Raw genomic sequence first — 13,365 nt, 5'->3', positions numbered from 1 at the left:
AATACCGACTCCTACACTGCATTATTCTCCCTTAATACTGACTCCTACACTGCATTATTATCCCTTAATACTGACTCCTACACTGCATTATTATCCCTTAATACTGACTCCTACACTGCATTATTATCCCTTAATACTGACTCCTACACTGCATTATTCTCCCTTAATACTGACTCCTACACTGCATTATTCTCCCTAAATACTGACTCCTACACTGCATTATTATCCCTTAATACCGACTCCTACACTGCATTATTCTCCCTTAATACTGACTCCTACACTGCATTATTATCCCTTAATACTGACTCCTACACTGCATTATTCTCCCTTAATACCGACTCCTACACTGCATTATTATCCCTTAATACCGACTCCTACACTGCATTATTCTCCCTTAATACTGACTCCTACACTGCATTATTCTCCCTTAATACTGACTCCTACAATGCATTATTCTCCCTTAATACTGACTCCTACACTGCATTATTCTCCCTTAATACTGACTCCTACACTGCATTATTCTCCCTATAATTACTGTCTCCTACACTGCATTATTCTCCCTTAAAGGTATATTCAGTGATTTCACTCAAAAAACCTTAGGTTTCGTTTTTGGCTGTGGGACCCAGCCTTTCGTCCAATCAGGATAGAGAGTCAAAAACGAAACCTAAGGTTTTTTGACCCCCAGGGGTTAACTGGGGACAAGGAGGAACTCCTTTTATGGCCAGCACACTCTATAGTAGGGAGGATTATCACAACAAAACAAAAAAATAAGTGATATTTGAATTAAGTGAAATCACTGAATATACCTTTAATACTGACTCCTACACTGCATTATTATCCCTTAATACCGACTCCTACACTGCATTATTCTCCCTTAATACTGACTCCTACACTGCATTATTATCCCTTAATACCGACTCCTACACTGCATTATTCTCCCTTAATACTGACTCCTACACTGCATTATTCTCCCTTAATACTGACTCCTACACTGCATTATTCTCCCTTAATACTGACTCCTACACTGCATTATTCTCCCTTAATACTGACTCCTACACTGCATTATTCTCCCTTAATACTGACTCCTACACTGCATTATTATCCCTTAATACCGACTCCTACACTGCATTATTCTCCCTTAATACTGTCTCCTACATTGCATTATTCTCCCTTAATACTGACTCCTACACTGCATTATTCTCCCTTAATACTGACTCCTACACTGCATTATTCTCCCTTAATACTGACTCCTACAATGCATTATTCTCCCTTAATACTGACTCCTACACTGCATTATTCTCCCTTAATACTGTCTCCTACATTGCATTATTCTCCCTATAATTACTGTCTCCTACACTGCATTATTATCCCTTAATACCGACTCCTACACTGCATTATTCTCCCTTAATACTGACTCCTACACTGCATTATTATCCCTTAATACTGACTCCTACACTGCATTATTCTCCCTTAATACTGACTCCTACAATGCATTATTCTCCCTTAATACTGACTCCTACACTGCATTATTCTCCCTATAATTACTGTCTCCTACACTGCATTATTCTCCCTTAATACTGTCTCCTACATTGCATTATTCTCCCTATAATTACTGTCTCCTACACTGCATTATTCTCCCTTAATACTGACTCCTACACTGCATTATTCTCCCTTAATACTGTCTCCTACATTGCATTATTCTCCCTATAATTACTGACTCCTACAATGCATTATTCTCCCTTAATACTGACTCCTACACTGCATTATTCTCCCTTAATACTGTCTCCTACATTGCATTATTCTCCCTATAATTACTGTCTCCTACACTGCATTATTCTCCCTTAATACTGTCTCCTACACTGCATTATTCTCCCTTAATACTGACTCCTACACTGCATTATTCTCCCTTAATACTGACTCCTACAATGCATTATTCTCCCTTAATACTGACTCCTACACTGCATTATTCTCCCTTAATACTGTCTCCTACATTGCATTATTCTCCCTATAATTACTGTCTCCTACACTGCATTATTCTCCCTTAATACTGACTCCTACACTGCATTATTATCCCTTAATACCGACTCCTACACTGCATTATTCTCCCTTAATACTGACTCCTACACTGCATTATTATCCCTTAATACCGACTCCTACACTGCATTATTCTCCCTTAATACTGTCTCCTACACTGCATTATTCTCCCTTAATACTGACTCCTACAATGCATTATTCTCCCTTAATACTGACTCCTACACTGCATTATTCTCCCTTAATACTGACTCCTACACTGCATTATTCTCCCTTAATACTGACTCCTACACTGCATTATTCTCCCTATAATTACTGTCTCCTACACTGCATTATTCTCCCTTAATACTGACTCCTACACTGCATTATTCTCCCTTAATACTGACTCCTACACTGCATTATTCTCCCTTAATACTGACTCCTACACTGCATTATTCTCCCTTAATACTGACTCCTACAATGCATTATTCTCCCTTAATACTGACTCCTACACTGCATTATTCTCCCTTAATACTGTCTCCTACACTGCATTATTCTCCCTATAATTACTGTCTCCTACACTGCATTATTCTCCCTTAATACTGACTCCTACACGGCATTATTCTCCCTTAATACTGACTCCTACACTGCATTATTCTCCCTTAATACTGACTCCTACACTGCATTATTCTCCCTTAATACTGTCTCCTACACTGCATTATTCTCCCTATAATTACTGTCTCCTACACTGCATTATTCTCCCTTAATACTGACTCCTACACTGCATTACTCTCCCTATAATTACTGTCTCCTACACTGCATTATTCTCCCTATAATTACTGTCTTCTATACACTGCATTATTCTCCATTAATACTGACTCCTACACTGCATTATTCTCCCTATAATTACTGTCTCCTACACTGCATTATTCTCCCTATAATTACTGTCTCCTATACACTGCATTATTCTCCCTTAATACTGACTCCTACAATGCATTATTCTCCCTATAATTCCCGTCTCCTACACTGCATTATTCTCCCTTAATACTGTCTCCTACACTGCATTATTCTCCCTTATTACTGTCTCAAACATTGCATTATTCTCCCTATAATTACTGTCTTCTACACTGCATTATTCTCCATTAATACCGACTCTTATACTGCATTATTCTCCCTTAATACTGACTCCTACACTGCATTATTCTCCCTATAATTACTGTCTCCTACACTGCATTATTCTCCCTATAATTACTGTCTTCTATACACTGCATTATTCTCCATTAATACTGACTCCTACACTGCATTATTCTCCCTATAATTACTGTCTCCTACACTGCATTATTCTCCCTATAATTACTGTCTCCTATACACTGCATTATTCTCCCTTAATACTGACTCCTACAATGCATTATTCTCCCTATAATTCCCGTCTCCTACACTGCATTATTCTCCCTTAATACTGTCTCCTACACTGCATTATTCTCCCTTATTACTGTCTCAAACATTGCATTATTCTCCCTATAATTACTGTCTCCTACACTGCATTATTCTCCATTAATACCGACTCTTATACTGCATTATTCTCCCTTAATACTGACTCCTACACTGCATTATTCTCCCTATAATTACTGTCTCCTACACTGCATTATTCTCCCTTAATACTGTCTCCTACACTGCATTATTCTCAATTATTAATGTCTCCTACATTGCATTATTCTCCCTATAATTACTGTCTCCTACACTGCATTATTCTCCCTATAATTACTGTCTCTTATACACTGCATTATTCTCCCTTAATACTGACTCCTACACTGCATTATTCTCCCTTAATACTGACTCCTACACTGCATTATTCTCCCTATAATTACTGTCTCCTACACTGCATTATTCTCCCTATAATTACTGTCTCCTACACTGCATTATTCTCCCTATAATTACTGTCTCCTATACACTGCATTATTCTCCCTTAATACTGACTCCTACACTGCATTATTCTCCCTTAATACTGTCTCCTACACTGCATTATTCTCAATTATTAATGTCTCCTACATTGCATTATTCTCCCTATAATTACTGTCTCCTACACTGCATTATTCTCCCTTAATACCGACTCCTACACTGCATTATTCTCCCTTAATACTGACTCCTACACTGCATTATTCTCCCTTAATACTGTCTCCTACACTGCATTATTCTCCCTATAATTACTGTCTCTTACACTGCATTATTCTCCCTTAATACTGACTCCTACACTGCATTACTCTCCCTATAATTACTGTCTCCTACACTGCATTATTCTCCCTATAATTACTGTCTTCTATACACTGCATTATTCTCCATTAATACTGACTCCTACACTGCATTATTCTCCCTATAATTACTGTCTCCTACACTGCATTATTCTCCCTATAATTACTGTCTCCTATACACTGCATTATTCTCCCTTAATACTGACTCCTACAATGCATTATTCTCCCTATAATTCCCGTCTCCTACACTGCATTATTCTCCCTTAATACTGTCTCCTACACTGCATTATTCTCCCTTATTACTGTCTCAAACATTGCATTATTCTCCCTATAATTACTGTCTCCTACACTGCATTATTCTCCATTAATACCGACTCTTATACTGCATTATTCTCCCTTAATACTGACTCCTACACTGCATTATTCTCCCTATAATTACTGTCTCCTACACTGCATTATTCTCCCTATAATTACTGTCTTCTATACACTGCATTATTCTCCATTAATACTGACTCCTACACTGCATTATTCTCCCTATAATTACTGTCTCCTACACTGCATTATTCTCCCTATAATTACTGTCTCCTATACACTGCATTATTCTCCCTTAATACTGACTCCTACAATGCATTATTCTCCCTATAATTCCCGTCTCCTACACTGCATTATTCTCCCTTAATACTGTCTCCTACACTGCATTATTCTCCCTTATTACTGTCTCAAACATTGCATTATTCTCCCTATAATTACTGTCTCCTACACTGCATTATTCTCCATTAATACCGACTCTTATACTGCATTATTCTCCCTTAATACTGACTCCTACACTGCATTATTCTCCCTATAATTACTGTCTCCTACACTGCATTATTCTCCCTTAATACTGTCTCCTACACTGCATTATTCTCAATTATTAATGTCTCCTACATTGCATTATTCTCCCTATAATTACTGTCTCCTACACTGCATTATTCTCCCTATAATTACTGTCTCTTATACACTGCATTATTCTCCCTTAATACTGACTCCTACACTGCATTATTCTCCCTTAATACTGACTCCTACACTGCATTATTCTCCCTATAATTACTGTCTCCTACACTGCATTATTCTCCCTATAATTACTGTCTCCTACACTGCATTATTCTCCCTATAATTACTGTCTCCTATACACTGCATTATTCTCCCTTAATACTGACTCCTACACTGCATTATTCTCCCTTAATACTGTCTCCTACACTGCATTATTCTCAATTATTAATGTCTCCTACATTGCATTATTCTCCCTATAATTACTGTCTCCTACACTGCATTATTCTCCCTTAATACCGACTCCTACACTGCATTATTCTCCCTTAATACTGACTCCTACACTGCATTATTCTCCCTTAATACTGTCTCCTACACTGCATTATTCTCCCTATAATTACTGTCTCTTACACTGCATTATTCTCCCTTAATACTGACTCCTACACTGCATTATTCTCCCTATAATTACTGTCTCCTACACTGCATTATTCTCCCTATAATTACTGTCTCCTATACACTGCATTATTCTCCCTTAATACTGACTCCTACACTGCATTATTCTCCCTATAATTACTGTCTCCTACACTGCATTATTCTCCCTATAATTACTGTCTCCTATACACTGCATTATTCTCCCTTAATACTGACTCCTACACGGCATTATTCTCCCTTAATACTGACTCCTACACTGCATTATTCTCCCTATAATTACTGTCTCCTACACTGCATTATTCTCCCTTAATACTGTCTCCTACACTGCATTATTCTCCCTTAATACCGACTCCTACACTGCATTATTATCCCTTAATACTGACTCCTACACTGCATTATTCTCCCTTAATACTGACTCCTACACTGCATTATTCTCCCTTAATACTGACTCCTACAATGCATTATTCTCCCTTAATACTGACTCCTACACTGCATTATTCTCCCTTAATACTGACTCCTACACTGCATTATTCTCCCTATAATTACTGTCTCCTACACTGCGTTATTCTCCCTTAATACTGACTCCTACACTGCATTATTCTCCCTTAATACTGACTCCTACACTGCATTATTCTCCCTTAATACTGACTCCTACACTGCATTATTCTCCCTTAATACCGACTCTTATACTGCATTATTCTCCCTTAATACTGACTCCTACACTGCATTATTCTCCCTTAATACTGACTCCTACATTGCATTATTCTCCCTTAATACTGACTCCTACACTGCATTATTCTCCCTTAATACTGACTCCTACACTGCATTATTCTCCCTTAATACTGACTCCTACACTGCATTATTCTCCCTTAATACTGACTCCTACACTGCATTATTCTCCCTTAATACTGACTCCTACACTGCATTATTCTCCCTTAAGACTGACTCTTATACTGCATTAATCTCCCTTAATACTGACTCCTACACTGCATTATTCTCCCTATAATTACTGTCTCCTACTGCCTTATTACTGTCTCCTGCCTTATGCTATAGCCTACCTTATTACTGACTCCATACTCATACTGCGTTATGCTGCCTTATTACGACAGCCCACTGCATTTCTCCCTTATTACTGGTTCCCTGCCATAACGTATTGTCTTTTTATAAGTGGCACTGCGGTCCTGTATACGGTATATATATACGTTGTTGTACGGTATACAATGTTATGTTGTAATCAGTTGCTGCAGGTGGGCCCACATCTAACAGACTAATGGTAAAGTACATCATGAGTCATATTTAATGGAATTCAGGGCGGGAACCCCATTTGATGTTTTACGCATTATGTTATACTTTACCTGTTGAAAAATAGCAGATCTACAAGCTCAAAGCTACGAGCGGCGCAGATCTTTGAATATATATTCTTTCAGAGCAAATCTGAATCAAATCTTTGCTTCTGGGGGGTGTCCCTGGAACAACATATTTTCAGATGGGGTTCCACAGCCAAATACATATAATTTCCGGGGTCCTTGACGATGAAGAACCACTGACATATAGAAACATAAGGTTTTTCCGAAAACTGTCATGATTTTAGGAGAAGACATTTGAAGAATCTGTTCTCAGGTCTAAATGGTCTTAAAAACATGTTGCAACACCACTGGTATGGCGCCGCGTATACACGTGATTATTAGCGTCACACTATACTTTCCTGTGCTTTTCAATCTCCTGACTCTTGTCTTCAATGCACCCCCCCCCCCCCCCACACACACACACACACACACACACCTCCCTCCCACTGCTCTGTGTGAGTTATCAGGGATGAGAGGAAGTCATTCTCTCTGTCTGGTTATTAGTATTGATCCGAGGGCCATTCAACAGCCGTTTCCTGCTGATTTCCTCTCGTTTAGCAACCCCCCCCCCCCCTCCCCGCCCCTTCCCTTTCGCACTTTATATCCTTTAACAACCGGCCGACCCACCCCCCCCCCCCCCTCTTCGATTGTATCCATCTCTCCTTCTGCAGCCAAGCTTTTACATGGTGGTTTGACTGCCGTGTCCGGCTGATTTACAGCACATTATACTGACTCAGTGCGCACGCCACGCACGCACGCACACACACACACACACACACACACACACACACACACACACACACGACTGGCCACTGAACCAATAAGTTACACTTCTCTCACAAGACTAATGAAGATTGTGCTTTATTGCACAATATCTTCAAAACAACACACACACACACACACACACACACACACACACACACACACACACACACACACACACACACACACACACACACACACACACACACACACACACTCCCCCTCCCCCTATGGCCTCCATAGTACCATTCAGTCACACACAGAAACAATATTATCTCCCCGCTCATCCATTATTGAAATGACCACTACACTAGGTACTGTATTGAGCGCTGTGGCTCTCTGCGCATGCATGCATGTATGCATGCTGCGGCTATACATGCAAGTTAGTTTAGCTACAATGGCATTTCAGGGGATTTGCAGAGACTGCTTTATCTATTGGCTAATTGATTTCTGCTTCATGAATAATAGACAATGTCATTTGCGATCAGACATTTTCTCTGCGGAGCACTGTACATTTTACGTGACTGAATGTACATACATGATGTACAATACTGTCACACACACACACACACACACACACTTGCATGGGATATAGACAGACGGACAGACAGATGTGTCGATGTGTGCACTGTAGTGTACTGTACACAAGCCTTGCTCCATCTCTAATTGAGCATTTTAATAATACAGGTAGCATATCATAAATTATTCATAGTATTCATGTCCGTTCACACCCCACACACAGTTGCGCGCACACACACACACGCACACGCACACACAGTACATTGGACACTACAAATATACTATAATTATCCATGTGTGACTACAATGTTTACCATACAGATAGTATCGATTAAGTATTATTTGTGTGTGTGTGTGTGTGTGTGTGTGTGTGTGTGTGTGTGTGTGTGTGTGTGTGTGTGTGTGTGTGTGTGTGTGTGTGTGTGTGTGTGTGTGTGTGTGTGTGTGTCGGTCTGTGTTTCTATGTGCAGGGCGTTGCTGAAAATGAGCACCTGTGCTCAGCTACTTGCCTGGGTAAAAAAAAGAATACAAGCTCACAATGTGTGGCGATGCAAGGCATTGTAAGCCTGTAGATCTGCTATTTTCAAAAGATTTGTATACATTTGAAAACTTGAAATGGGACATATTGCATAATTTATGCAATATTGTAATATTTTACTTTACCGATACTTAAATGGCCCGAAATGTACTATATAGCCAGGGCTGAAGTGGCACATTTTTGCACTTTTGTACTTTTACTCAAGTACATTTTTTTATTCCGGACTTTTACTTGTAACAGAGCACGTCTACATTGCAGTATTGAATACTTTTACTTAAGTAAAGAATGTGAGTACTTTGTCCCTGCACCACTTCCAATAGATTGTTATGTTTAGCGTGTTTGCTGCTATTGGCATGTCCACCCTCTGTGACCGTGTCTATTAGTCTAAGGTAATGGAGCAGCCTTCTGCCATGAAGACGCACACCACATGCTCCCTAATGACTACGCAAATACTAGGCATATACTAGGCAAAGCGCAAAGTGATAACTGGAGCTCGACCAATGACTTTTGCGTCTGTGATGCCAGTCCTTAATGATAGTCCTAGACCGCCAATGTGCCGATGTTTTGACCCAAGGATCTTGAAATAAATTAGAAAAATCTTTCTATTCAGTGTAGAGAGGAGACCCTTTGTGGAGCAAGATAAAAAAAAAACGGGCTGTTTTACAAGTAAGATAGACACACTACATATGAATAATTAACCCTTCACAGCATGCTTATGAATTTACACGTAACATTATCTCGGGAATAACCGTCTGTCTTGCTTTCTCTCTATCTCGAACATGTGGAAAACCATTTTTTCAAGTAAGTGAGGTGATGGAGTTATGCTTTAGCAGACAGTTTGAGGGTCCAATGGACTTGACAGGTTTTGTCCAAAGCTATTCTTACTACTTTCCATTGGTTCAATATATTCAAAACAACACACGTAAAGGGTGTTCAATAGCACTGATTTATGCAAAATGGAGTTAGGTGAATTCCTCCCGACAGCAACAATATATGTGGATGTACTCAAGAAAGACGCATGAGAGCAAAGCACCAACAAGCTGTCCAGATGTGTGGAGAACCGGGATGACTGGATGCAACGATGGAGGCCTCGTCAGAGACAGAAACGCCCTGGAACTGCAGGAATTGTTTAACTTAATATTTTCAGTTTAACACATTTTATCTCCAAACCAATGGCACGGCCATGAGGAAAAGGTCCCCCCCCCTCCTACGCAAATATTGATATGGCCCTGTGGGAAGACAGCCATAAATGTTTTTTAACTTATTATAGATTTTTGGATGACATGATCTTTGGTATTTGGGAACACACCAAAGATTATAGGCCAATGCCACTAATAGTTTGATAATATTTAGTTTCCTACATTTAGACATGGTTACAGCTCTGCTACTTATGTCTTGGGGCGAGCATTCTTATATTCGTGACAATGTGGAGAAAAAGATTTATTGGGTTGACCATGACGGTTCATCTGCCCAATGTAGCAGTCGCGTAACAAACAAAGTTATTTGCGAAAATGAAAAAAGGCCAGAAGAGGCCATTCCTAGGGGGAAATCATTCCACCAGAGCTGCAGGTACGTTATCTACAGTTCAACTTTGCCTGTCCTCTGTTGTCTGGAGGCCGAGCCGAGCCGCGTGTCTCTCTCCAAGGCTTTGTTACCGCTCAATTACCAGGAGGACGCAGTTTTAAAAAGTACACTTATAAATAGAGTCCAGCGTCTGAGGGACGAAGCAAGGACAGTTACTCCGACAGAGCAACACGCCGACAGACAGTCACACACAAAGCCAGCCAGGCTGCACGGGGACAGAAACAGAACAGAAGAAAACACAGACACACAAACAGCTCACACAGCACCCAACATGCACACAACGTAGACACACACACACTTTATGCAGCACGTGGCCCCTCAATGTGAACAGCAAATACACAGAGATACATGCAACCAATCAACAAGATCCGAGTGTCGGATGCTATATTTAGAGGATGTGAACTGCGACAAGGCCACTTCTCCTCAGCAGCTCCGCAATGATAATCAGTGGTGGAAAAAGTACTACATTTTTTTAAGTAAAAGCAGCGATACTGCAATATAGAAATACTCAAACGCAATACGCAAGAGTCCGGAATTAAACATTAATTTGCTTGAGTAAAAGGTATACAAAAGTATTGGTATAAAAATGTACTTAAAAGTACCAAAAGTAGAAAGTATTCATTATGCAGAACGCCCGGTTTCACAAGTTTTCAAATGTGTAAAATGTCTTCAAATTATATTTTGAAAATAGCAGACTACGAGGCATTGTGAGCTTGTAGATTGGCTATTTTCAAATGGCCAAATAGGGCTGAAGTGGTTACGTTTCGAAATTAAAACTGCAAAAGTAACTAGTAAATAGTGTTTTCAAATAAACCTAATTGAAGTGGAGTAAAAGTACAATATTTGTACAAGTACAATATTTGCCTCTGAGATGTAGTGGACTGGAACTATGGTATTGGCAATTGGAAACACTCAAGTAAAGTGCAAGTGCAAGTGCAAATACCTCACCTACCTAAAATTGTACTTAAGTACAGTACTGAAGCAAATGTAATTTACACCATTGGTTGGATGCTACAACGCCACTTCTCCCAGTATCTTGGAATCAGCGGCTCCACAACGTAACGTTCTGAAGTATCTGTATCTCTGTTTTGCAGAGAATGTAACTCTCTGTCTGCGTGTTCTCTTTCTCTCCCTCCTTCCTAACGGCGTCGTGAATGATATTCGTCAGGCTGTTAATCCGCCCTGGATATTAATTACACTCTCCATTAACATTTAATAAATACTTCCCAGGTGGGCCTGCTGCTGAGCGAACTGAGAGCCTTATCAAATATTAGGCCTTTAATTGGCCTTTCACTCCAACGAATGGCTTTTTAATTAGCGCACAGTTATCATCCCCCCCCCCCCACACACACACACCAACCACTGGGCTAGAGCCTGATCAGCACACGCTGATGTGCCAGCCTTGCTGACAGAGGCTGCCTTAATGACCCGAGGTACAGGCCATTGGCTGCATAGCGCTCCATGCTCGCGGGCGTGGGGGGAGCAGAACTAAGCAGGGCAGTCTGTGGACAGCAGCATAGACGGATAGCTATATACAGTACAAACTGATTGTCTGCCTAACAAACATCCACACACAACCAACATCTGGTCAGCAGGGTTAGAGAGGACGTACTGTGTTTCAATCAGACAGAGATGTGTGTTGTTGGCTCTCTTGTGTACAGTGCACACAATGCAGGATGAACACACAGTAGGCAAAACAACACATAAGAAGATACACAGACATACAGTATAGCCTAGGCATACTAGCCTATAGAGCGGCGCAGTCCCTCCCCCTTTCAGAACAACGAACGGCCCAGGAAATGAAATGCAATGCATTCTGACCATAGGATTTTTTTTTGTATTTATTTAAAGACGGTTACGCCGCGGACAAAGCCAACTCGGATCGTGACAAATCATGACAATGAACACAATATTTTCTGCCGATCAAATCATTAGAAAGAAGAAAATAAAGGCAGGAGACAACACTATTTGTTTTGTTTTTCTTCTTATAAATTATTTGATCGGCCCAAAACATTGTGTTCATTGTCATGATTTGTCACGATCCGAGTTGGCTTTGTCCGCGGCGTAACCGTCTTTAAATAAATACTTAAAGAAAATCCTATGGTCAGAATGCATTGCATTTCATTTCCTGGGCCGTTCGTTGTTCTGAAAGGGGGAGGGACTGCGTCGCTCTATAGGCCTGCGGCTGACCAGTGGTGGGTTTTTCGGAGGTTATACCATAATTATTCCCTCCCGTGCACATGTCATGTGCACAACATGCACACGTACAGACTACAGCATAGGGGCACGCGTCACCGAATTAAATAACTGCGTGGTCACCGAATTAAATAACTGTGTGGTCACCGAATGAAATTACATACTTTGAAACTCCCATGGCCAGCGGCCATTATCACCTCAGCCACACATAAGCCTTCACCTCGGACACCACATTATCACAAAGCTATTGAAGTCCACATGACTCCAGCCCTTCGACGCGTTGTGCGCTTGTATAACTAACTATACTTTTGAACATGTTAAAAACGTCTTTGGGGGAAACAACCACATTTGGAGGGTCACTAGCCCCACCTATGCCCAGCTTTGTGTGTTTGTGTGTACCCCATATTGATGGTTTGATTGGCTGAGCACAGAGGCCCCTTTTCCACCGGTTGGTTCCCAATGGGAACCGGTTCAGTTCTTTTTGGTTTTTAGTCCATGAGCCAGAGCTACAAAATTGAAACATTAATTATGAATTGAGTAGGCAAAACCATACCTATATTAGATTGTTATCACCTTGAAACTTCCCCAATTGAGTACTTACATGAAGACAATGATCTATTGTATTCAAAATTTTACATTTTTAAATATGCAAATGAGGCATTATGTAGGAAAATATGCAAAATAATCGAAAATATGAAAA

The sequence above is a fragment of the Protomyctophum parallelum genome (genome assembly GCF_964188405.1).
Source record: "Protomyctophum parallelum genome assembly, chromosome: 7".
In the NCBI taxonomy this organism is placed as follows: domain Eukaryota; kingdom Metazoa; phylum Chordata; class Actinopteri; order Myctophiformes; family Myctophidae; genus Protomyctophum; species Protomyctophum parallelum.
This window is presented reverse-complemented; position numbering follows the sequence as displayed.